The sequence below is a fragment of the Chionomys nivalis genome, chromosome 24, assembly GCF_950005125.1.
Source record: "Chionomys nivalis chromosome 24, mChiNiv1.1, whole genome shotgun sequence".
NCBI classification, from domain to species: Eukaryota; Metazoa; Chordata; class Mammalia; order Rodentia; family Cricetidae; genus Chionomys; species Chionomys nivalis.
This window is the reverse complement of record NC_080109.1, coordinates 43,580,025-43,604,738: the sequence shown is the minus strand read 5'-3', so window position 1 is coordinate 43,604,738 and position 24,714 is coordinate 43,580,025. Positions and strand designations below refer to the sequence as shown.

The 24,714-nt window shown below is 45.0% G+C and overlaps 1 protein-coding gene and 1 long non-coding RNA gene across 2 annotated transcripts in view; one reads left to right on the top strand and one right to left on the bottom strand.

The window, feature by feature from the left end:
- Positions 1–10,129: 10,129 nt before the first annotated feature.
- Positions 10,130–19,592, bottom strand: LOC130865813 (uncharacterized). Its single transcript, XR_009056274.1, has 2 exons — positions 19,285–19,592; positions 10,130–10,561 (listed from the first exon to the last, which is right to left on the bottom strand). It is a non-coding gene; the product is annotated as an uncharacterized LOC130865813 (long non-coding RNA).
- A 2-nt stretch (positions 19,593–19,594) lies between these two features.
- Positions 19,595–24,714, top strand: part of Pld1 (phospholipase D1) — a 208,851-nt gene continuing 203,731 nt past the window's right edge. The window contains exon 1 of the mRNA XM_057756858.1: positions 19,595–19,742. The gene's annotated coding sequence lies outside the window, so the exon portion shown is untranslated. The remainder of the gene's footprint in view (positions 19,743–24,714) is intronic.

Below are 24,714 nucleotides of genomic sequence, written 5' to 3'. Positions count from 1 at the left end.
GGATCAGGCTTACACGGAATATGCTTAAAGAATACTACAAGTACCGTTATACCTGTAATTTGATTAAGCACACATGATCAATGGTGGCGGTATCAAGAGGTCAGGACATTTGTTGGGTGGCAATATAGTAATAGGTGATGTATTACAAGTATTTAGGCAGATTTGGGGTAAACTGGGACAATGAAGAACTGCCTCTCATCCCCTCTTAACTCCAAAAAACACCTTAGTTTCTAAATCCAGAATCTAATTTTGCTTTATATATAAGTTTAAAAAATGTTCTTTGTACATGTTTATATGTATTACAATGTTTTCTGAGAAGTGAAGCTAGTGAAAACATTGAGGGATACTCTCTTATTTGACAGAGAGAGTTGCTCAGCCCCAAGTCTTACTTATCCGACAGCTGCAACTGCTCATAACCCATTTACAGTGTAGGAGCCAGCCATGATAAGCTAAATATGAACAGATCACCCAAAGGAAGTTCTTTACTTCCAACCATTATCACTCAGCCTGAGTCTCAGTAGTTTACCCTGAGGCAATGCCTGGTTGCAGAAGGGATCATAAACTAAGATTACCCGAGCACCACCCAAGAACAGACCATCCAAAGGAAATGCCTAACGTTCCAACCGCTGTAGATAGGATCACCCTCCAGTACACACTCACCAGGACACCCCTAGACAAATGTTGGCCAATCAGGGGTCCTGAACCTCAGAAACCCTTCACCCCCACCTTTACTACTATAAAAACCCAATTCTAACCGAGCTCGGGGCTCTCCGTTTATTCCAATATGGACATGTGGAGAGACTGAGTTTGCAAACTTGGGTAAAATAAAGGCTCTTTGTTTTTATATATGGGACTTGGTCTCCTTATTGGCTTTTGGGGGACCTCGTGGATTTGGGCATGACCACAGCAGAATCAGGTTTAGTTGATTTGATGTTATTTTAAAAAATGGTTCTGCTAGGCAGTGGTGGCGCACACCTTTAATCCCAGCACTCGGGAGGCAGAGGCAGGCGGATCTCTGTGAGTTCGAGGTCAGCCTGGTCTACAAGAGCTAGTTCCAGGACAGGCTCCAAAACCACAGAGAAACCCTGTCTCAAAAAACAAAACAAAAACAAAAACAAACAAAAATATCATGGCTCGCCAACAGCAGTATAAAAAAGAGAAAAGTGCAGGGTGAAAAGTTGCTGTGCCCTGATTAACCTCTCTGCCAATGTAAAATCCAAATCAGACCAAATAAAACGAATAAGAGAAAAAGCCCAGGAAGGAAAACTGGAAAGCCATGAGTTTGTTCTCTGGGGGGTAGTTTAAATGGCCCATGGGAGTGGTCTTCAGCATCTCTGGGTAGAGGTCATCATTTAGCAGGATTTCTCCGAGGTGGGAGTCTGGATTGAAGCAGCTCCCAGGGTAGAGGGCTTGGGAAGGAACTTCCAAACCTTCCAGACTCTTTGGATCTATGGATGCCAGGGGTTGGGGTGATGCATCCACCCAAACACAGGCTCTCTTTCTTCCCCTTTCCAAAGTGGTCCCTGGTCTGAGGGTGGCTTCAGTGATCCCGAACAAAAGCTTCACTTGTTTGGTGTGAGGCTGTGCTTGGTTCCTGGTTATGCAAAATAAATGCAAAAAACAAACTGGGCCGGGGGAGTGGCTAGCACTGCCTGTAATCCCAGTGTTTAGGAAGCCAGGGAAGGAGGACTGCTGAGAGTTTCAGGTAAGGAGGCCATGCATAGGGACACTTGAGTCCCCTCAAGACACCCTAAAACCAATTCCTCAGCACAAAGGGGATTTATATGCCCCAGAGAGACCAAGGGCAGGAATAAGAGAGAAAAAAGAAATAGAACGTGAACAAGTGGGGTGGGGGGAGTATTTGCCCTGGAGCGGGACAAAGGATTGCCTCTGGATAGGGAAGAGACAGATGTGGCTCACAGAAAAATGTCAGCTTATAATGGTAAAAGGGAACAACCCCCGCATCCCCCCCCCACCGGTGTTATGATGTGGCTTTTAATTTTGATTTGGCATGTTAATTAGGGTGGCCACAGGGGGCTTTTCATTGCTGGACTTCAATAGTTTGGTAACTGGACCTTGGTAATCAGCCTCAGGAGAAGGAAATGGCCAAATAAGGGACTAGGGCTTGGTGCCTAGCTTCAGAAAGGCAACCTAGTAGTTTTTCTAGGAAGACAGAGGGAAAGAGGGAAGGGCATGGCCTGCAAGAGCCATGTTTGCCTTGTTCAGGCTAGCTAGAGTCCCCTTGCCTTTTCTCAAAAGAAACAAATGTAAATTAATACAAAAATTCTGACCCTAGGCTAGCATTTAGAAACCACTCCTGTGCTTGCTAGAAGAACCCCACCACAGACCCGTGGATCAGAATCTACATATGATTAATTTATTTGAAACCACAATTAATAAAGTAATAGTTTACTGTGTTCTGAGAAAGGGTATCATACAGCCTAGACAATATGAAAAGTCCATGTACAGAGGAGGAGGAGGACTTGGAATTCTGATCCTCTTGCCTACACTCCCAAACCCTAGGATGACAGGCATGCTCCACCACCCCTGCTTTAAGGGGTGCTGAGGATGGAACTCAGGGTCTAGTGCACACTAGACTCTACAAATGGCTATATCCCCAGCTTCCAGAAGCTGGGTGTAACAAGATCCACCAGTGACTTGTAGACATATACAGATATAAGAGGCAAACAGCAATTAGATGAGTACAGCATCTAATTACCAAGAGACAGAGAAACACGGGGGGGGGGGTGGCGTGCACAGAGAAAGGAGAAGAGAGAGACAGATAGTTGCTTCCTCAGAGAAATGGCAGAAAGGAAGAGAGCAGGAGTGGGTGGAACTTGTCTCTCTTTTTTTTTTTTTTTTTTTTTTTTGGTTTTTCGAGACAGGGTTTCTCTGTGGTTTTGGAGCCTGTCCTGGAACTAGCTCTTGTAGACCAGGCTGGTCTCGAACTCACAGAGATCCGCCTGCCTCTGCCTTCCAAGTGCTGGGATTAAAGGCGTGCGCCGCCGCCACCACCACCCGGCCGGAACTTGTCTCTTAAAAGGACATGTAGGCATGTCATACATGTACGCATGATGCAGGGCCCAGAATGTGACACATTGTACCAGGTTCCTGAGGGGCAGGGACAAGGTGTGTCTTGATGCTAACAGAGAGTAATACATATTCATAGTGTACAACAATTGTTCCACAGCATGTCCCCTTTTTTTTCTAATTAAAAAGTAAGGTCTTTAACTTTAGCATAGTTAAATTATATATAACAAAATAGTTATTAGGTAAGAATTATAGTTGCAACATCTAGTCCATTTATATTCGGCAAAATTAGGAAAAATACTCTATTATCTGTCTTATCTTGGTGAGTCTAAAGTTTTATATCTAATTTACCTTTTTATTATAACTAAGGAAAGCTATAATTACAACTATCTAGTCTTCAATTCCATCAGAGACCCCAGAAGGGTGCCCAATGACAGGCACATCAGATGTCTGGACAGTCACTCTAGGTTTTTCTGTGACACTGGGGCGTCTACAGGACTGGTATATCTGACAGACTCTCCTGTGAAGCAGGGAATTTTGAAGGACCGTCCGACTTTGTTTGGGCCAAGTTTGGCAGTCACCATTCCTGTGTCCTGTCCCAGTTTGGACAATAACTGTCAGCAGTTGAGACAAGGGTAGTTTCTTTGCCCACAAGTCTATCTGTTGTCATAAAGAAAGCAAACTCCACATAGAGTTTCTTCAATGCCTATTATCTTCTCTGAAGTAAATTGATGCTGCCAGGAGCATACAATGTCTCATTGTCATAAAAACCCTTTTGTTATTAAATACCATATTCTGTAGATCTTTGCGGTGTTTTAAGATGACCTGTCTATCTAAAATATATCTCTGTTTGGCCTTGAAAACATACCTAACATGACTACAAGCTTGACTATTACACATTATTGTATTATAAATCTATTCATTAATTATATATTACATTTTTAAATGAGCTGCATAAACATAATAACCTAAACAATAGTAAAAACATACATACAATATAACAACTTTAAGTCATTAACTTTAAATTTGAATCAATATACAAAAATCCATACTAATCTAAAATATTTAAGGCTAGTAGTTGCTTTTTTGGTTTAAAAGGAAATTCAATAATCTACTATTTTGTCCTATCATTTCTATATCCCCACTTTTTCTTTTTAGTCCTTGAATCTAATCTCCTTTGTTTAACCTTTTTTCTGACCATTACTAATAACAACTTGTAACCAACCCTCCTTAAATGATGACAAACATCCATAACCAATCTTTTGGGAATGTGAGCATAGTTTTCTAGACTACTTCCTGTTGTTTGGGGGGTCACTGGCAATCTTCAGACCCAAGAAAATTTAGGACATTCATTAAGTCTTAGCTGTACTAGCTTGTGATGCTGGATCATCTCGGCCAGTGCCTTGAAACTGTTCTGTATGTAGAACTCTGAAGAAACTGCAACAGAGGCATTCTGATATTTTGGATCATCTGGACCATCTGTTTTCCTTGTTATTTCACCTCTTTAGTCTGAAAATATATAAACACATAAAATGCATATATGTGTGTGTATATATGTATATAAATGTAAGTATAGACTGTATTGTACACAGGTCAGTCAAAGATGATTTTTTACTTTATGTTAGAGCAGGTAAAATATACATCACGTTTCTCTTGTAGTTTTTCTAGGTTTATTTCTTTATGTTTGTAGACAGGATTTTCAGGGGTCCTCCTTGATCAAACCTTTGAACAAATCCACAGCCTTTGATTTCTGTGGAGATAAAAATATAACTGATTCCCCTAAGTAGTATATCTTTGGACTTTCATTTTGAAGTCAAGACATTTTAAAAATATACAGGTTGGTTTAATCCAGAAACATTTATAATCAAATGTTTCTTAGCAGCTAGTGCTCCTTCCTCAGCAGTCAAAAAATTCAAAGACAGCACAATAGCAAACAGTATCGTACTCCCTGTGTATTTTCTTTTTACCTAGCTTTTTTCTTTTCTATTAGTTTACTACATTTTTAAGGACTTTGTTTTATTATTTTAAAACTACATTTTTATCTAAGACTGTATATACTCTTTCTCTTCTCTCTGCCAAGCATATACATATTTTTAAACACTCTGTAAACTGCTTAGAGTTTTTCCCCCTCTGAATCTCTCTTTATTACTTATCTGTAATCTTTTTCTATTTACATTAGCAAACCCCCAAACCTGCTATGCAATGTGCTGGTGGAGCTTGCGCTGGCAGCTTAAGCCCTCAAAAAGCAGCTGGGAGACACCTCTCTGTACCGCTGCCTGTGTGAGAGACTGCTGGAATCCACTGTTTGTATTAGCTCATGGATACTGGGAGCTGCTGGGAGACATTTCTCTGTACTGTGGCTGACATGAGAGATACGAGACTAGGAAGCTGAGTTTGGCTCCATTTTCATGTGTTTAGAACCTTTTAAATTCTTTTTCAGGTATTATGTGGATCTATGCAGGATTGTGGGCATCATTTGTAGGTAGAGTTTTTTTCCCAAGAAATCACACAGAGGTTTATATTAATTACAAATGCTCAGTCGATAGCTCAGGCTTATTACTAACTAACTCTTACAATTTAAATTAACCCATTTCTATTAATCCATGTATTGCCACGTGTTTCATGGCTTTACCTGTTCTCCAACGTGTCTTTTTTCCTCTGTGTCTCTTGGTGACCCTGCCCTTCTTCCTCTCAACCTTCTGCGTGACTGTCCCTCCTATACTTCCTGCTTGGCTACCAACCAGTCAGTTCTTTACTACCCAATGCCTAATTTACATTCACAGTGTGCAGAAGGATTATTCCAGCAACAGGAAACAAGGGGAAGTGTGCTAAGGAGGAAATGCGTCACCTGTGCTCAGATTTTGAGAATAAAGAAAGTGTTATGCAAAGACAGGCCTATGCAAAACCCGTGTCTACACAAATGAGAACAAAATGTTACTTTGGCTGCAGTAAATTTTGGATCCCTGGATTTTGCAACTAGCTCCATAGAACATTCCCGTTGCTTTAATTCAATGCATGAAACTCTTGCAGCAAAGATGCAAACTGCTATCTAATGTCACTGACAGAGTAAGAAGGTGAATGGGCTGAAGACTGCTGAGACAGCCATTGAGATACCATGTCTAGGTGTGTTTGTGAGGATGTTTCTGGGAGAGATTTGCATAGGAGTCCAATGACCAAATAAATGCAACTTACCAGTGCCTTAGTTTGGATCGCCATTGCTGTGATAAAACACCATAACCAAAAGCAAGTTTTAGAGAGTAGTAGTTTGTCATCGGACCACATAATCTCATAGAGAGTGGCACTATGAAGAGGTGTGACTTTTCTGGAGTGGGTATGGTCTTGTTAGAGGAATGTGTTACTGTGGAGGTCAGCGTTGAGGCTTCTTCCACTTAGGATACTGCCCAGCATCTCAGTTGACTTTCTGTTGTGTGCAAGGTATAGGACTTGCAGCTATTTCTCCAGCACTATGTCTGCTTGCATGCTGTCATGCTCCTCACCGTGATGATAATGGACTGAACCTCTGAAAATGTAAACCAGTCTCCGCAATTAAATGCTTTCTTTTTGTGCTGTGGTCATGGTGTCTTTTACAGTAATGAAAGCCCTAATTAAGACAGGGAGGAAAGTGTTTACTTGACTTATGCTTCCACATCCCTGCTTATCATTGGAGGAAGTCAGGGCAGAAACTCAAGCAGGGCAGGCACCTGGAGGCAGAAGCTGATGCAGAGGCCAGAGGCTATGAAAGGGTGCTTCTTACTGGCTTGTTCCTCCTGGCTTGCTCAACCGGCTTTCTGCTAGGACCAAGGTCCACCAGCCCAGGGACGGCCCCACCCACAATGGACTGGGCTCCTCCAGGTCAGTCACTAATTAAGAAAATGCCCTGTAGGCTTGCCTGCAACCCTATTTTATAGAGGCATTCTCTTAATCTAGGTTCCCTCTTTTCAGATGAACCCAGTTTGTGTCACGCTGACATAAAACTGTCTAGCGCACATCAGTTTGGTGGGTACCACACAACCTACTGAAGCAGAAAGAACAAAATGGCGAGGATATGACCAGTTGAGTCTTTCTACGATGGAACCTCCATCTTCTGCCCTTGGGTGCCTGCTCACCTTGTTCTCAGAATTGGACATGGATTAAAATTTTCCCATTGCGTGGAGCTGCTCAGCCAACTTTCCTGCTTTTGATTTAGAAACAGCATAGTTTGGAACTTCTCAGCCTCTGTAACTGTGTAAGCCACTTCCTTCCTCCTAGTAAGTCTATATTTGTTTGTTTCTTTGTATGAGTGTGTGTATGTGTGTGTGTGAGTGTGTGTGTACAGGAGTTGTTTCTCTCCTTTCACCGTGTGAGAATCTAGGATTAAACTCAGGTTGTTGGATTTAGCAATAAGTGCCCTTATCACTGAGTCATCTCACAGTCTCCAAAATCCGTATTTTGTGTATCTCTATATATTCTGTTGGTACTGTTGCTTCTATGGGTAGGGTTTATAGTTAATTGTCAAAATGTTAGTCAGAAAACACACACACACACATGCGTGCCACATGTGTGCGTGCACGTGTGCATGGACATACATTCTTCTATTTTATTTTGTGCTTACCAGGAAGTCCTGATTCCTCGGGGTACCATGAACTCATCCGAAACAGAGAAGTGACTGAGGTGCTGTTGCTTCAGCTGGGTTGTGCAAGAGAGCGGCCTTGACCACCTCCCGAGCTTCGGGCATGCGTCTGAAAACACAAGTGTGAAAACTGGTGTCATTCACAGCTGTGTGTGCCCACAGGGTCCACATTGATGTGGGAAAATGAAAATTATGGCAGAGATGGAACTGATCTCTACCTGTCTTGGTATTGACCAGTGTTCGCCAATGAAACACTTCCCACGTTTCTCTGGAGGTCCAAAAAGCTAAGAAAGCACACATGCAGGGGTCAGGGTCAACCCTGGAAGATGCTTACATCTCTAAGGGAAACTGTGTGACAACCCTTACAGTGTCTAGCCTTTGTTTTAATTGGAAACGTTTGCTGATACCACAAACATGACTTACTAAATCTGAACTAAATCTGAAGGGTGTGAAATCGAACAAATGTTTGCAGAGTTACATTTTGTTTAGGAGCCGTAGAGTGCACTAATGTGTAACCATCTTAGGGTGGATGACTTCGAGACCTAAAGGTGTGGCATCAGCTTTCCAACTAAAACATCTCACCCTGTTCTGTCTTATCTAGTAGAAGGTTGAAGCACAGCTTGATGGGAAGGAAGCTTCGTCTTTGGGGCCTATCAGAGAGCTCAGTGGTCGATGCTGTATGTCACATTTTGATGGCCTGAGTTCTGTCCCCAAATCTGAGGTGGTAAGAAGCAACTCTACAGAGATGTTTTCTGATCTTCACACACCTGTACCTTGGCCTTTGAGTATTGCACACTCCCACTCCACACACAATAAATAAACACAATTATTAAAAGAAAAATTGTTTTCACCTTTGACATGGAATGCAGTCTGACACACGTGTTGGCCTAATGATGGTAGAACCACAGCTCAGACTTACACTTAAAAGACAAACAGAGCACTGTTTAGCAAAAGTTTCAAAGTACAGGGTCTAGGAACATAGCTCAGTTGGTAGAGTCTGTGTCTAGCTTGCATGAAGCCTGGGGTTCAGTCCCCAGCACCAGGAAAATACAGGCATGGTGACACAGGCCAACACTTGGCTAGCATAGGAAGAAGGATCAAGGTCATTCTCAGATACACTGCTGGCTTCTTGAGCCTCCTTAATCCCCAGGGAAAGGTGAGTGTGCTATCCACCCATATACTCCCCCCTCCCTTGCCCCAGCCCCACTATGGATGCAGGACAATCAGTCGCCACAGGGAGTTGAGTCAAGCAGGAAATCAGTTTATTACTGTGAGCCTCAGCTTATATAGGTTAAGTGACATGGTGTGATGTGGGAGACAGCCAAGCCCTCCCTCTGGCTGGAAGGTCGACTACCTAATTTTTGCTGTCTCATCCTCGCTCAAACTGGAACCAGGTTTTTTTCTGTCCTATAGGCCTCGAGGTACAGGCCCTGAGATAATTTTGACCCAACACTACATAGCTGATTTACAGCAGCCTGGGGTACACTGTCTCAAAGCAAAGCAAAACAAACAACAAAGGCAGTAACGTGACTTCTGTGGCCCACTGCTGTCTCTCCTAATCCATCTTCCCATCAGTTTGCTCAAGGGCCAAGTAACGCCCCTGCTGAATAAGGGGCATTTGGTGCCCCACAGATGTGCTCACTCTAAAAGTTATGTTGAACCTAAACGCTTGGAACTCATCTGGCTGGAGTCCATTCTTGCTTGGACCACTGCTTCTTCTGCTTCCCAGCTTTCACTTTTCACCCACACAAGTTTTCTTTAGAGAGGTCTGTGGTAGTCTAGGTGTGATTGGCCCCATAATCTCATAGGGAGAGGCACTATTAGGAGGGGTGATTTTGTTGAAGTGGGCGTGGCCTTGTTGGAAGAAGTGTGTCGCTGCTGTTGAGGTTTCTTATGCTCAGGACACTGCCCAGGGTCTCAGTTGACATCTTGTTGCCTGCAAGATGTAGGACTCTCAGCTCCAGCACCATGTCTGCCCGCATACCATCATGCTCCCTGTCATGATGATAACGGGCTGAATCTCTGAAACTGTAAGTGAGCTCCCTCAATTAAATATTTTCCTTTATAAGAATCACCATGATCATGGTATATCTTCACAGCAATAAAAAAAACCAAAGAACATTCACTTTTTAAAAAATCTATTTATTAGCCTGGCAGTGGTGGCACACACCTTTAGTCTAGCACCCAGGAGTCACAAGCAGGGGGATCTCTGTGAGTTCAAGGTTATCCTGGTCTACAGATTAAGTTCTAGGACAGTCAGAGCTGTTAAACAGAGAAACCCTATCTCAAGAAAACAATAAAATAAACACATAAATAAAATAAAAATTTATTTATTGCCGGGCGGTGGTGGCGCACGTCTTTAATCCCAGCACTTGGGAGGCAGAGGCAGGCGGATCTCTGTGAGTTCGAGACCAGCCTGGTCTACAAGAGCTAGTTCCAGGACAGGCTCCAAAACCACAGAGAAACCCTGTCTCGAAAAACCAAAAAAAGAAAAAAAAATTTATTTATTTATTGAGACAGTCTCATTTTGTACCCCATGCTGTCCTGGAACTCGTAATGCAATCCAGACTGGCTATAAAGTGGTTTCACTCTCCTGCACAGCTTTCCAGGCGCTAGCACAACAGGCGTGAGCCACCATGCCTAGCTGTATGGTCCTACTGCAACAAAGGCAGATCACATGCTGCTCCAGCCAGAGCTTTCCGTGCCAATCCACACTTGGCATCCTTTCTTCCAGGAGTGTGCCCAGCCTTTGCCCTCATCCCTAGCCTTGGTGTCTCCTTCTCTGCCCTTGAACATGCCACACATATTCTTGCTTCACAGCTCTTGCTCCTCGTAGGCCGTCTGCATGGATGCTCTTTCCAGAGTCACTCGAAGGCCTTGCTTCTTTTCCAACTTGGGTCCTGGGCATCCATGTCAGGTATCCTGCAAGAGCAGTAGATGCTTTATGTCCAAACCATCTCTCCAGCCCCTATTATTGATTTTGTTAGTCAAATTCACACACTGTAGCTCAGGTTGTCCTGGAAATCAGTGTGTAGTCCAGGCTGACCTCAAACCTGTAGTAATCCTCCTGCCTCAGCCTTCCAAGTGCTGAGGTCACAGGCGATAGCCATCATGCATGGCGTATGTTTTCTTTCCCTGTTCATTTTATAGTGTTTTTCTGGGAACTAATCACAGTCGTTTTACAGTAATTTGAGGGCAGTTGAAGGCACTGGTTGTTGTAATAGGAGAGCTCATATTACAACAACTGGTATACAGCGGTTTTGTTCTACAAAGCTTAGTCACTTTTAGAAGTCTTTATGCATATTTGCTTACTTAATAATTATTTTAGTTTGAATAAGTGTGCAAATCCACAAAAACACAACTCAAAAAGTGGGCCAACAGCAGAAATTTGGAAGCTAGTGATTTTATTTATCTGTTTTTGAGAAAGGATCTCAAGGGATCCAGGCTGAACACAATTCCCTGTTGGGCTGGGATGATCTTAAACTCCCTATTCTCCTGCCTGGACCTCCCAAGTTCTGGGATCCAGGCCCATGTCACCACGACCAGCTGGAGACTTTGAACTGTCATCAGATGGGGGAGTTGGATGGCTATAATACATCCTTAGGGTTGACTGTGGGTGACTAAAAGACATCCCTCCCTGAAGCACCTATGACCTTTGGAAGCCTGGTGTCACATGATTGACATCCCACAAACTGCCTGCTACTTCAAGAATTTAGGAACTGTACAAAGGATCGGCGGGAGGCTAAAATGGGGTTACCGAGCCAGGACCCTCCCCACACCCTGGCAATATCTGCACCATTTCTCAGTATCTCAGTATCGATCTTTTTCATAGTTGCTTCTTTCTTTTTAAAGCTTAATTCTAAGCATGTGATTCTTTTTCATTCTGCATGCCCTTGTGGTTGAAGTGACTCACGTTAGCAGATGGCTGAGGATCAGACATCTTGCTTTGCACCCTGTGTCCACAGATAAACATGTATGTGTTGCCTAATTAATTAACATTGTTTCTGGATACACGTATCCCCAGGCAAACTTGCTGTGTAGCCACAGATAACCCTGAACGTGAGATTCCCCCATCTCCTGGGTGCTGGGCTCCAGGTGTTCCACTTCTGGTTTATGCAGTGCTGGGCTCCATGTGCACTGGGCAGGCATGCTGTCACTGAACCACGCCGCTCGCCCTTTGAGTGCCATTAGTAAGTAAATGCTTGCCAGTGAATGAAAGGTGAATGTGGGTGTGGTAATTTGAGTGAGAGGGACCCCTATCGAATGCTTGGCCCTGTTAGCAGAACTGTTTGGGTTCATGAAGATTATGCAAAAGAGAGTACTGGGGACTCTCCATGTCTGAAGGAGAAAGGTACCAGGGGCTCAGAATCAGGGTAAGGCAGGTGAATGACAATACCAGAGTGAAGACAGACACTGAAAAGAAATCCCACATTAGCTCAGAAGTGAGCACATTAAAGGGTTATTTTTTTAGGAGTAGACTCACACATCACAGTCCTCTGCTCGAATGGGGAACAGCAGCCAGAAGAGAGAGCAGTGCGAGCTTTATATGGGCAGTTATAGTATAAGAGGTCACACCCAAGTGGGCGGCTAACTTAAAGGCTACTGGCTGACGGAATTCCTACAGCACTAGAGAGGTTCCAAGGAGTCAAAATAAAATGGGAAACCCAGCGTCATCTTGGTCTTGGCTGCCATAGTGAGTTCAAGGCCAGCTGGAGTTACTTGAGATCCTGTCTCATTAAAACAAAACAAACAGAAAGCTTCCTTCAACTTATAGCTGGGATATCTGATGTATCTTCATCTCATCATAGATGACATCATAGATGTCTCACTGATAAACAGTGGTGCTAATCATTGTTTTCCACTTTTATTGACCATTTATATCATTTATTCAGAATGGTGTGTCTGTTCTTGCCTGGTTCTTCCTCCCTCCCTTCCTCCCTCCCACCCTCTTTTCCTTCCTTTCCTTTGAGACAACATCCTACTAAGACCTCTGGCCAGCCTGGAGCTCACTGTACAGACCTCACTGTTCTCACATCCTCCTGCCTTCCTCTGCTTCTCCGTGGAAATCACAGACATTCAGCAGGATGACCAACTTACTTGTGTATGTGTTGATTGGTTGTGTTTTAAGGTTTTCTGACATTTTTTATTTATTTGGAGAGAGAGAGAGAGAGACAGACAGACAGAGAGAATGTACCATGCAGGTGTGGAGACACTATCACATGTGGAGGTCAGAGGACACCTTTCCCCAGGGTTGCACTCAATTCAGCAGGTTTGGTCGTGGATACTTTCAGCGGCTGAGTCATCTCTCTTGCTTGATTTACAGTTATTTTGAGACAGGGTCTAATGAAGCCCAGGCTTGTTTGGAACTCAATAGATAGCTGAGGGCGACCTCGAACTCCTGATGCTCCCAGCTCCACCTCCCAAGTGTTAGGATCACAGTCATGCACCATCAGGCCTGGCTTTGGAGAGTATTTTTGCAGTATCACAGAGTCTTTGAAATGTTCATCTGTGTTGATTTTCATTTAATAATCTACTTGAAGAGTTAAGAGATCTTGCCCCGGGGTTAAATCCCGTGTTTGTCCCAGCATCGTTTATAAACTGCACACAATCCTGAAAGTCTTATAGAAGCCACAGGAGGTAGACTCTTCAACCATATTGCTGTATGTAAGCAAAGTTTAATGACAATTAGAAAACTTAATTTGTAAATAGTGAGATAAAATGATTCAAATTGTCTGTATAGCAGTATGCTAAGGTTGCAACACTTATGCATAGAAATAAACTTAAAAGAAATGCTACCAAGTATTAATAATGAGTGTATATGTGGGGATTGTGTATTATTTTGATTAAATAGGTTTTTCCTAAAGAATTACTGTTTCCCCCAGTTTCTCCCATGAAGGTCTCTGTGGTGGTTTGGAAGAAAATGACCCCTATAAGGAGGTGTGGTTTTGTTGGAGTAGGTAAGGCCTTGCTGGAGAAAGTATATCACTGTGGGTGTTAGTTAGCATTCAGGCATTATGCTGGCCCACTTCCTGTCACCTAGCAGGATGTACTTACCAGTACTCAGGGAAATACTTAGCCCAGCACCCTACAACTGACCATAGGTCACTATGTAATCTACCTACAAGGCTCTGTTTGCAGGCACAAAAGGTCCCTTTAAGAAACAAGTCTGGCCGGGCGGTGGTGGCGCACGCCTTTAATCCCAGCACTTGGGAGGCAGAGGCAGGCGGATCTCTGTGAGTTCGAGACCAGCCTGGTCTACAAGAGCTAGTTCCAGGACAGGCTCCAAAACCACAGAGAAACCCTGTGTCGAAAAACAAAAAACAAAAAACAAAAAACAAAACAAAAGAAACAAGTCTGCCCATTCTTGTTCACCACAGCTTCTCTGAAGAGGCAGGCTGATCCCTGCATCTCTCTCTCTCTCTCTCTCTCTCTCTCTCTCTCTCTCTCTCTCACCTCCCAGTGGGTGGCTGCCGAGGTCCCTCTCCCACTGATTTACAACAGAGGGGGTGGGTTTTGAAGTCTCAGATTTGCTTAAACCACTCCCACACTCCCAGCGACTCAGATCATTTCCTCTTGCCTGTGGGTCAAGACAGAGAACTCTCAGCTCCTTCTCTAGCACCATGTCTGCCTGCATGCTGCCTTGCTTCCCATCATGATGATAATGGACTAAATTTATGAACTGTAAGCAAGACACCATAATAAAACGTTTTCCTTTTTAAGAGTTTCCAAGGTCATGGTGTCTCTTCATAGCAATAGAAGCCCTAAGACTGAAGTTGGTACTAGGTGTTTGGTTAGAGCCCCCGGCTCACCTCTGGCATGATCCTGAAAGCCCCATTCCTGGTCTCTCTCTCCAAACCTCACCTACCCAGAAAGTCTCTGAACAAAGGAAAAGTGCCAAAAAGCCCAGTTCAGCATTCTTGGCAGCTACTGCAACTTACTCCTCTGAAGTTACCAGCCCCACCCCACAAATTCCACCTAAACCTTTCAACTTTTGACCATACTTGGACACAAACCCAGCTCATGGTGGATATGTCATCACTTCTCACCTACAATCTATAAAGTCTCCTTCCTTTTGTTCAGACATGTAGCTTCTCTGGCTTTGATCTCTGGGACTAGAGAACCCACCTGGGAGTTGCTTTGCTCAAATAAATCTGTTGTTATACCTTTTCAATTTGGCTTTATTTGGCTTATTGCATCAACAGAAAAGCCTATTACCAGGAGGCAGAAAACCCATTGCCAGGGACTGGGGTATTGTTGTGATGGGCCTGACCATGCTTTTGTTTGAAGGAATATAGATCTTGGGATTGTGGATTAGAAAAGCAGTTAAACACTAAGTGCTGTTTAATGGAACAAACTAGTAGGAGCACGGAAGACAGTGGGGCTGAATGTGATCTGATAAACTGTGGGGGGCTGGCTCGGGATGTTTCAGAGAAGAATTGTAATACGTGGTCAAGAGATTGTTCTCATATTATTTTTTTAATGAAGAAAGTGACTGCTTTTTGCCCATGTCCAAAGAGTCTGCCTGAGGCTAAAGTGAAGAGATTTGGATTAATTTCATTGGCAGAGAAAATCTCAACACAGCCTAGTATAGACTCTGCTGTGTGGTTATCAGTGGTCGTTCTTACACAGATTTATAATGAAAAAGAGCAGGAAAATGTACAATTTGAGGAGGAAAAGAGAACCAGGAAGTGGAATGGAGCTAATTCCATCGTTCAAGGAGATTGGTAGATTAAGACATGGAACAATGGGAGTCGTAACCTCAGGGCAAGATGCTACCCAGCTAAATTTCCAATGTGTGAAAAGAAGTTAAAGTAAAACTTAGTGCTGAGTGTGGTAGTGTGTGTCTTTAATGGCAGCATTCCAAAGGTAGAGGCTGTCAGATCTCTGAGTCTGAGGCTAGCCTGGTCTACAGATCCAGTTCCAGAACAGCCAAGCTTAGGCAATGAGGGAAACTATGGGAGATAAAACTGGTGAAGATTTGATTGAGCAAGGGGGCCATGTTCCAGTTCCAGCAAGCAGCAGAACTTGGCAGTTTTGGCCACATTGTTATGGCTTTAGAGTCAAGGATAGAAGAAAGGGTTTATGGAAGAGCCCTTTGTGATTAAGGAAAGTGTCTAAGGCCAGGCACGTGTCAGGGTGTCTCTTCGTGGAGGCCCAGGGAAGCCTTTGTGTGAAGCTGTGAAGGTGAAGCCCAGACTATCTTGGAGACTCCATGTTGGAGATGCCAGAGTCATGGGACCTGCTGAGGAGAGCTGCTAACAGTGAGTGGAACCAGCACAAGAGAAAGAAGTGTGTTGCAGTCAAAAAAGCTAAAAGGAGTTGGTGATCTGAAGAGAGCTCTGACATCACACACGGAGATGCAGAGTTTGGAGTCTTGGTCTTGTTTTAGTCCAGTGTTTCCTCACTGTGCTCCTTTCCTCCCTTTTGGAATGATAATAGTTATTTTATGCCATTGTTTGTTGAAAGTATGTGATTTTTTTTTTTCATTTTGATTTTACAAGGGATTATAATTAAGAGATTGCCATGAATATCAGAGACTTTGAATTGTGGACTTTCATATAGTGGTAGATTATGGGAACTTTTAAGTTGAACTAAATGCATTTTGTATTATGATATGGCTACAAGGCTACGGGGGCCAGGGAGTAGAATTGTGTTGTGTGTGAATGAAACTGTCCTGTGTAGGCTCAGAGAATGGACTGGGACTTGTGGGCTTGTTGGAGTAGGTGTGACCTTGTTATAGGAACTATGTCACTGGGGGTGGGCTTTGGGGTTTCAGAAGCTTGTTGACAGAGATTTTTGTCCTGCCCAGTCCCGCAGTCGTGCAGTCCCAAAACAACACACAGAGGCCTACATTAATTATAAACTGGTTGGCCTGTTAGCTCAGGCTTCTTATGAACTCTTTCTTACATTTTATATTAGCCCATAATTTTTGTCTGTGTTAGCCACATGGCTTGGTACCTTTTATCAGTGGGGCATTCTCATCTTGCTTCCTCTATGTCTGGGTGACAACTGCAGACTGAGGCTTTTCTCTTCCTAGAATTCTGTTCTACTTTATTTCCCTGCTTGGTTGCCACATCTCTACTTCTTGCCTGGCTACTGGCCAATCAGTGTTTTATTAAAACAATACAATATAAGTGACAGGTTACAAGACCATTGTCCCACAGCAGAAGCTGAAGTCAGGCCCAGGCCCAGTGACTTTCTCTCTTCCTACTGTCTGCCAGTTCAGATGTATAACTCTTGGCTCCTTCTCCAGCACCGTGTCTGCCTGCACACTGCCATGCTTCCCACAATGAGGATAACAGATTAAACCTCTGAACTGTAAGCAAGTCCCAATTAAATGTTTTCCTTTATAAGAATTGCTGTGGTCATGGTTTCTCTTCACAGCAATAAACCTCTAACTAAGACAGAGATCATTGCCTGAGATAGACCCCAAAGCTCCCATTCTCCATCTGTATCTGTTTTGTGTAGACAATGCCATCCCTGAATACACTGGACATAAACCATCCAGTCAAATTTATATTACCAAACAGCTTTAGATTTTGCTATATGCCATGAATTGAGATGACATGCTCAACTCATAAGTCTTTTAGTACATTAAATAAGTAATTTTTTTCATTAAAACTGTTCCTAGAGTCTCCAAAAACTTTGTATGTTTGCAGAATCCAAGTGCAAACATTATGAAGTGAACATATATTATTTTTTATATTCAGAAGAAAAGATGAAAGTTTTAAAAGATTTAGGAAAGAAAACAGGTGTGATTAAAAACCCCAACTCTGAGGCAAACATGTGTGTTAGTTGCTTTTCTCCTTGATGTCACCTGCCAAGAAGCTGCTAAAGAGAGGAAGGGTTCATCTGGCTCACAGTTTGCGGTGTACAATCCACTATAGCTGGGAAGGCGTGGTGACATGACAGCTGGTCACATTGTTCTGAAGTCAGGAAGCAGGGCCAGATGATGGCTGACATCCAGCTCCCATCCTAGCTCTGTCCAGTCAGGACCCCAAGGAATGATGCAACCACATTCATAGCAGGACTTCCCTCTGTGTAAAACCTTCCTGGAAATGTCTGCACCACCCCCGCCCCCCCCCCCCCCGCCCCCCAGGTGTTATTGGATGGCGATTCTACATCTAATCGGGTTGACAATGAAGATTAAGCATCACAATAGATGAGACAGAACTTCTTAGTCTCCCCTCCCCCCCCCACCCAGGCAGGTCTCAAAGTCTTCTCCAGTGCTGGTAGTCTAGACTTTTCTTAGTCAATTATTTTTTGCTTGGCACCCATCCATGAAAAGAAATAACCATCACAAAATCTCTGAGGACAGTAGCAACAACCTTTGGAATTCTGGTATTGTCTCAAATTTATGTTAGCTACAGCCTCACTTCCCTGCTGGGTGACACCCCAGAGGGGCAGAATTCTTGTTATTGTTTTATTTTACAGTCTCAGTTAACGGAAAGACCTATTGTTACATATTAATGCCAAATGTCTCAATGATGACGTTTCAGAAATCAGGATATAATTTTCCAGCTTGGTGCTCAAACATCTCCCATTGATTAAGACAAGCTTGTGAGAGTGCAGTGGCTCATAGGCCCGTGCTTCTCAGATCCCTGGGACTAATGAACAAGGGAGGGGGGGAAGGAGGCTCAGGGAGCCTTTCAACCACATGCTTGTCAGAGTCTTGCCAAACCCCTCTTAGGCAATACCCTGTTTCTCAGAAGACTGTGCATATAATTGCAAAAATCTGTCAGAATCACAGGATTCAAAAGCCATCAATATTTATATCAACAAGGAAAGCGTGATGGCTGCATGAGTCCTCGATCATTCCGAACGATGTGTTCAGAAGAGAGGAATGCAGAGGGCTGGCGGTTGCCGCTTACAGGAAAGCTGAGCCCACACTGTAATTTCACCTCCTCTGGCTGCACTGAAATATTATATTTTTCATTCCATGCAGTGTCGTGAGCATAGAAAGGTATTATGTAACTGGGTCTGGCTCACTGTGTAATCGTCAACAAACAGTTTCAAAAGGCCAACGGCATTAGTAGTTTGATGTACAGGGGACCATCGCATCTCTGGGCACTGTCTGGGTGCAGTGTTGTGCAACCAACTTGGAACTGACCTGTACTCAAAATTATATTCCAGAAAGGCTTCTATTCAAACCACATGGCCACTGGTGTTCTCTTGATGACGACTATCTTAAGTGGGCTAAATAGCAAAATTGCCCTTTGGACGGTTTCGTAGGTGTATTGGGAATTTCTCAGTCTTCCTCCCATTTCAGTTTTAGTTTTCCCACTAATTCTGAATTCCCACAGATTTCTGGATTACACCAAGCTGATGGCAAATGGGACAGAGAAGTGTGGGTGTGAGGTGTGAGGGCAGTGTGTGACTGTGATGGAAATCATCTAGTTTGAGCTCCATCTGGTCCTCATAGCCAACCAGGTATACAGCAGAGACCCATCTACAAGCAACAGCGACAACACCAAAACAAAACAAAAAACCGGACCAAATGCACACATGCACATGCACACACACATGCACCCTGCAGCCGGGATGGGCAGGGAGAAAGAGAGCAGTCTTAGCTGGGTGGACCAGGCTGCTTACTCCATTCTTTGCAGACTCAGTTTCTTTTCTTGTAAACAGGCAATAACACCTACCGTTGGTTTGCAAGGACGTCACAGCTGACCTCCACAAAGCCTCTAGTTAAGTATGTAGCTTTAGGCCAGGAATATTTCACCAGTTGGCTAGCTGCTTGCTTGTAATACGCGGCCAGTCTTGGCGACTAGATGTCGTAGACAAGGACTGGACTCAGAGATTAGGGAAGTGAACTTGGTAAGAAGAACGCTAGCGTGCGCCCCGCGGATAACTGCGGCTGAGTTAGGAAACTTGGGGAGAAGAAAGTGTAAGAACCGAGGCGTGTAGGAAGGCCGGCGGCAGAGGCTCTGTCAGCGCGGCTGGCCGGCGCCGCCCCGCCCCACCCAGCAGACGGGTTGGCGAGTTCCGGGCGGCGAGTCCCCGCGCCTTCCCCTCCTCCAGCCGCCCTAGCTGCTCCAGCTGCGCGGGGAGCCCCCGAAGCCGCCGCCGCAGCGTGTGTGCCAGCACCCCAGGCCCGCAGGTAGGAGCCGCGGGGGCCAGGCTTGCGGGACTTCCGAGCCCGCAGGGCGTCCCGGCCTTGGCGCTTCGTCCTGGCCCTCTTGGAACGGACCTCAGCAGCCGCGTTCCAGGAGGTCCCACGGGACCCCACCCCCTCCCGCCCCGTAGTCTTAATTCCTGCACTGTCTGCGCTGGCAAGAGTGGCGCACACTGTGGCCGCAGGCGAGGACCGCTGCCCGGAGCGCAGAGCCGGGTCAGCTGCTGGTGCTCTAGACCCACTTTATAATCAAGTCCCTGGCGAACTCTGCAGAATGCACCCCACCCCACATCCCCGGGACGGGGTGCACTGGGTCTGTACGCTCCCTCTAACTAGCTCATCTCGCGCTCCCTGACCTCCTTAGCTCTGTGGGTTGACGGGGATGGCGATGGCACCAACATCCCGGGCCAACCAGGAAGTGCTGCATTCCAGCGGCTTAGAGTCCCGCTGAAGCACAGTCCCGGGCACTTAGCCACACAGCTGCTGCCTCGCGGCCAAAGATGTGTCCTGTTGAAGTGGAGGGACAAGCGTGACAACTAAGGGCAGGGCCTGTGTTAGGGGGTTGTTATTTTAGCTTTGACCCAAGATAATTTGAGACAGTTCTCTGGTTAGGGAGTGAGGTCCTCCAAGCCTTGGGACTGTTTGTTTGAAACAGTTTTCTGTAGCCCAGGCTGTCCTCAAATGCTACCTAGCAAAGGATGAGACCTTGACTCCTGGCTCTCCTGCCTCCACCTCTCAAGTGCAGGGATCACTGGTCAGAATTTTTTAGGATTTTTTGCCAGGCCCTTCCCCATTACCCTGGGGCTACCTGCCACGCCTGTTTGTCCATCTCCCCCAGTTTCAGCTTGGCCAACTCCTGATGACCTTCTAAGGGCCCCAGGAGACTAAACTACCCGGGAACTTCGGAGACACTTCAAGCTAGCTACGTTAGTGGCGCAGCTAGGCGAGCCGGAAGAGAGCAGGGATCCAGTTTCGACTATTCTGTGCGACTCTTCATGCAAGCATTTCTTTCCATAGTCAGTGCTTTGGGACACACAAGTGAGTTTGTAAGCTGCCTTTAAAAATGTGTGGGGACTTTTAAAATTGTTATGTAAGCTAGTATCTGAGTTTTTATGAGCCGGTACAATTAGCTTTCCAAATAAAAAGGGGGCAGCGAAGGTTTGGAGGGGATGGCCTCCTTGCTGGCTTGTTTCTGGCATCACAGTGTCTGCACACACTGGTGTTAAGTTCCCTACAGACTCACTTAGGGTTATTGATTTACCGATAAATACATGGGTAGTATGTAGTTAACGTGGAATCCCACTCATTAGAAGTTTACTTAGTACATATTTCTTAATCTAAAATTATAAATGGTCTTATGTAACCCTGTATAATAAAAACATCACAGTGACAATATTCATCAACCTTTAACTTCAATATATTGTAAATATATTGTAAAGATTTATTTTAATTTAATTTATTTAATTATGTGAATGCGTTTGTCCTGGTGCGGATATGTGCATTTGAGTGCTAATGCCTAAGAAGGCCAGAAGAGGGTGTTGCCTAAGCTGGGTGCGAAGAACTGAGCTGGGTCCTTTGCAAGGGCAGTGTGTACCTTAACTGCTGAGCCAGCTCCAGTTCCATTTCCACAGGTTTTGAAAAGGTTTCATGTTTTACTTTTATTTTGTCAAAATACACACATGACTTTGCCATCTGAACAATGTAAAGATAGATGTTTGGTTGCACTTAACGCAGTTCAGGCTATCATCCCCCTCCGTTCCCCAAAACCTCCCAGCTTCCTTGCAGGGATTAACAACACTTTAATAATGATGACTACATGGCAAGTTTCAGTTTTCTCACTGAGTGAGGTCGGATTCTTTTTTCATAGCTTTAAAGAAATGCACTTGAAAAATGCTGTTTTGAGATAGGGTTTCTTGTACAACCCTGGAACTCACTATGTGGGTGAAGATGGCCATACCTGTGCACTCCCTGAGTGCTGGGACCGCAGGCATGCACCACCATACCTGTGCACCCCCTAAGTGCTGGGACCGCAGGCATGCACTACCATACCTGTGCACACCCTAAGTGCTGGGATGACAGGCATGACCATTATACCTGTGCACCCCTGAGTGCTGGGCTCACAGGCATGACCACCATACCTGTGCATTCCTGAGTGCTGGGCTCACAGGCATGCACCACCATACCTGTGCACCCCCTAAGTGCTGGGACCGCAGGCATGCACCACCATACCTGTGCACCCCTGAGTGCTGGGCTCACAGGCATGACCACCATATCCGTGCACCTCCTGAGTGCTGGGCTCACAGGCATGACCACCATACCTGTGCACACCCTAAGTGCTGGGCTCACAGGCATGCACCTCCATACCTGTGCACCCCCTGAGTGCTGGGACCACAGGCATGCACCACCATACGTGTGCACGCCCTGACTGCTGAGATGACAGGCATGCACCACCATACCTGTGCACCCCCTGAGTGCTGGGACCACAGGCATGCACCACCATACGTGTGCACCCCCTGACTGCTGAGATGACAGGCATGCACCACCATACCTGTGCACCCCCTGAGTGCTGGGACCACAGGCATGCACCACCATACCTGTGCACCCCCTGAGTGCTGGGATGACAGGCATGGACCACCATACCTGTTTTGTGTTGTATGTTGTATGAATGATAGGTGAACACTCTATCAATTAAGCTACTTTGTCAGCAAGACATTCACATTTAAAGAGGAGTGAGAAACGCATAGATGGAGTGAGGAAGCTTGCTTGAAGGTCAGTTGGTAAGCTTATTTGAGTTTGTGGTGGGAGCACTTTGTGAGCCTGTCTAGGGGTAGGAAAAGGGAAGGGAGTTATTCTTAGTACTTCCTCCTCTGGAGACGTAAACACAACAACACAATCTCAGTCACTTTGTCCCCTTCAGCAGTACAGTGGGACCAATTCACACCATGCATGAGCCTAAGCCATGGCACAGTTTTAGTACCCAAAGACCTTTCTGATCAAGCAAGTTGCTGGGTTTAGCAATTTCCTGTCCTCCCCAGCAATATGCTAAAGATAGTGTCAGAGAGCCCAGCACATGAGATACGGTCTTTAAACCTGTGTCTCCACTGAGTCATTGTGTGCAGAAGAGCTGTCCTATGGGAGGCCAGGTTTTATGTTTACAGTCCTGTGAGTCTCAACAGCACAAAGGAAATGTATTTGCTAAGGTGTTGGTTAAGAGATGTTTCAGGATTCAGATGAGAAGCAGAACCTCAGCTTCCAGTAAGCCTGGGACATTTCTGATTAGAATAGGGAATCAGATGCATTGCATCACATGGTTCAGTGGGGATGCGTTATAATGCCGCGTCTGCCCTGGACTCACAGTGCACGTTCAAATCTGGACCCCGGATGCTCCAGTGGTGGGCTCCATGACAACAGCATGTGTTATGTAGCTTCCATAGGATGACAATTTTTTTCTATTGTGAAACTTTATCGAGTTTTAGATTTATTGAATAAGCATTAAGATGACAAAATAAGATCAATGGTAAGTTTAATCAACACTTACATGACGTCCACGTGGTTTTGGACTCCACTGAAAGCCTGTGAAAGCATCTCCTTTACACAGAGAAGGCAGTTAGAGGCACCTGATGTCACAGTTAACACGAGCTGGGACTGCAAACCGAGAGCTTTTGTATTGCTGTCTCTTTAAGAGGTTCGTCTTGGATTCTGCCTCCCTAACAAGCCACCTTTCCAGGTTTTTTTTTTTTCTCATTTTGTTCTTGTTCTTGGTCATAAACAGCATGTTAAAACTGCAAGCATTATGCAGCTGATGCAATCAGTTCACTCCTGCATTTTTTGAAGAGGGAGATAAAATGGATGGTGGTCATGTTGCTGGTGAAAGGCTGCGTTTACTGCTGGGTCAGGGTCCTCTAACTCTTGGCTTTAAGGAGTAATTGTCCTGTCTGTCTGTCTACACACACACACACACACACACACACACACACACACACACGATATTTTTGAGCCTAAGTCTCACGTAAGCCAGCCTTGCCTTGGGCTTGATATGGAGCTTTGTGGTCCAGAATGACTTCTGATCCTCATGTTTCCATCTCCGAGTGCTAGGCTTCCAAGTCTTTCTTGCCATGTCATGGCTTTATGCAGTTTTGAGAACTGAACTTTGTGCTCTAAGCATGCTAGAAAGGCATTCTGCCAACTGAGCTACATCCCTAACACACTGCAGTATTTTAATAACCGTTACCACCACCCTGGAGCCAGTTTGGAAATAAGGGCCCAGGTTGTACCCAGAGGCCAGAGCAGACTTTTGCACTAGTTCTGGGCCATGGAGATGCTGCCCCAGATTTCCGGTCTTCTTACCCAGCTTCTGCATGACTGGCGACACCGGGCTGTCTCCGGATGGAGGGAACATCTTTTTTTTTTTTTTTGGTTTTTCGAGACAGGGTTTCTCTGTGGTTTTGGAGCCTGTCCTGGAACTAGCTCTTGTAGACCAGGCTGGTCTCGAACTCACAGAGATCCACCTGCCTCTGCCTCTCAAGTGCTGGGATTAAAGGCGTGCACCACCACCGCCCGGCGGAACATTTTATTTTATGAGCCGAGGCTCACCTCTGGATGAGGGGAACATCTTATTTTGTGCTTCACTATTTTTGAGCATTTGGGATATGGAGCTGAAAACCTCTTGAAAGCCTCTGACACACACAGGGAAATCAGCCAAGAGCAGCCTGCCTTAGTTCCTTAGAGGTAGTTCTGCAGCAAAGATTTAAACTGTGTGTGCATATATATTTGATTTTTCGAGACAGGGTTTCTCTGTGTAACCCTGGCTGTCCTGGAACTCACTTTGTAGACCAGGCTGGCCTCAAACTCACAGAGATCCTCCTGCCTCTGCCTCCCGAGTGCTGGGATTAAGGGAATGTGCTGTCACACCTGGCCTTGCAAACTGTTTATTAAGACCAGAAAATGTTTGCATCAA